At 56.1% G+C, this 2,209-nt stretch overlaps 1 long non-coding RNA gene across 1 annotated transcript in view; it reads right to left on the minus strand.

Moving 5' to 3' along the window:
* Positions 1–1,735: 1,735 nt before the first annotated feature.
* Positions 1,736–2,209, minus strand: part of LOC115276821 — a 1,279-nt gene continuing 805 nt past the window's right edge. Inside the window, exon 3 of the long non-coding RNA XR_003903402.1 lies at positions 1,736–1,865. This is a non-coding gene — a long non-coding RNA (uncharacterized LOC115276821). The remainder of the gene's footprint in view (positions 1,866–2,209) is intronic.

The raw sequence follows: 2,209 nt of genomic DNA on the forward strand, positions 1-2,209 counted from the left end.
CTTCTGGCGGGACGGTGTCCAGGGACAACCGGGAAGACGCTTAGCGGCCTCTGCTGCGTAAGGAGGCCACTGCGTTGGAGAGAAAGGACACTTAGTTGTTAATTCCTTACCATTTTGTTAACAGTCAAAGTGTTTTCTTTGATGCTGCTTCCTCCATTCTTTCCTAAAGAGGTCAAGGTAGGAGTGATTTGTAAGGAGAGACAGGAAGTCATTCTTTGGTGGCTCCCACCCCCGCCTGTCTCTCTCTGTCTTTCTGTCTCTGCTGTCTGTCTCTGTCTCTCTCCGCCTTCTTACCGATCGTTTATTTGGCACCACACAGATGCCTCTCTGGCTTGAGCACATCAGGGATCCGGCTCCTAGGAAGGAAGAGGCGATATGGAAAGCGTTAGTGGATGTCATTGCAGCAGATGCTGAGTCCGACTACGTCCTGGGCAAGCAGAGGGGAGGGCGCAGGGGTGAGGACGGCCGGGACCGAGGGGGGTCCAGCACGGACGACCAGGGAGGCCTTGGGGAACGTCCATTCCTCGTTAACACGAGTGTAAGGAAGTAGCAAGTACAAGTCCAAGAAGAAGAATAAAAACATGCCAGAGCTCGTCCTGTGCAGTCAGGGTGGAGGATTGTCACACACACACACACACACACACACACACACACACGTGTCCTGCCCTGGGACATGCGTGTGCTTCTTACGAGGAGTGTGGAAGCACAGCTGTTATCTGTTGTCTGCCCTCCCCATCTGTCCATCCGTCCGCCTGTCCCGCTCGCCTGCCCGGCCCCGCTCTCCCTGCAGGACCCCTCGTCTCTGCTCAGCGGAGATGCAGGCTGCATCAGGCTCTCCAGTGGAAGAACCAAGAGGAAGTGCAAAGTTTCCAGAAGGGGATTTGCTGTGCGGTGTTGGCTCCGAGTTGCGGGGCTGAGAGCCCGGTGGTCCATGTCCGGCAGGCCGGAGGGCGGGCGAACTGTCGGCAGAGGAGGACGTGTGTCCAGCTGGCACCCTGAAGGGGGTGACGCCCGCCCACACGGGTGACCGTCACAGCCTCTGGTCTTCTGGGCCAGTGCTCATCTTTCTAGGAAACACCCTCTGACGTGCCCACGAGTACCACTCAGTCTGGGCATCCAGATATTGCTGGACACACAAACCAGCCATCCCGGGGCAGACAGACAGACCGGGACCAGAGCCGCCTGGGCGGCTGAGCGGACCCCCCGGGGGCAGAGCCCCAGAGCCCGCCAGCCTGCTACCCCATGGCCGGGGGCCCTATGTGGCAGCTTTTCTACTTTTAAAATAGTTTGTATCCTTTCCCTTTGGACACGTGAAGTCTCGTAGATGTGCACATCCCCAAGCTCTCCTTCTTCCGTCATGGTCTGGATGACCCCGAAGCCACTGCCGCTGCACTTCGGCGTCCGGATTCTCACGCAGGACACGTGGGGACCCGCCCTGCTGGCTCCATGGGGTGGCCCGGGGGTCTGTCTAGCCCGGGAAACCTGCGTGCCTCCACACCTCCATCTGCTGGGGAGCACGGAGCATTACACTTCGGGGCCCTCGAAAATATTCAGGAAATGACCCAACTACTTTAAGTGACATCACGGCTATTATAAGTCATGGCACGTGATGTATTTTCAAGACCCTTTCACGTACATTTAATATTATATTAAATAGCATCATACAGTCCATGCCGGTTAACTAAAGAGTTCAAATGCATTTTATTGTCAAAGCTCATGCATGACTTAAGTCCTATAGTATCCGTATTTGTGTGAAGAATATAACTCGAGATGGGTCCCTCTGTGACGCACTGAAAGTCACTATCGTGAGTGAACGGAGTGCCTTCCTCTGATCAGCTGCCTTTTGGAGAGTCCCAAACGTCAGCCTAGAGTCATAGACAGAAATTATACCGATGTTTACAACGTCGGAAGTCCGCCATCTGATGGGGCGCCTGGGGGGCTCAGTGGGTTAAGCATCTGACTCTTGAATTTGGCTCAGGTCATGATCACAGTTCATGGGTTTGAGCCCCGCATCGGACTCTGTGCTGACAGCGTGGAGCCTGCCTGAGATTCTCTCTCTCCCACTCTCTGCCCCTCCCTCTCTCTGCCCCTCCCTCTCTCTGCCCCTCCCTCTCTCTGTGCCCCTCCCCCTCTCTGCCCCTCCCTTCTTCTGTTCCTCCCTCTCCCTCTGAACCTCCCTCTCTCTGCCCCTCCCCCTCTCTCTGCCCCT

This window comes from Suricata suricatta, chromosome 1, assembly GCF_006229205.1.
Source record: "Suricata suricatta isolate VVHF042 chromosome 1, meerkat_22Aug2017_6uvM2_HiC, whole genome shotgun sequence".
Lineage (NCBI taxonomy): Eukaryota > Metazoa > Chordata > Mammalia > Carnivora > Herpestidae > Suricata > Suricata suricatta.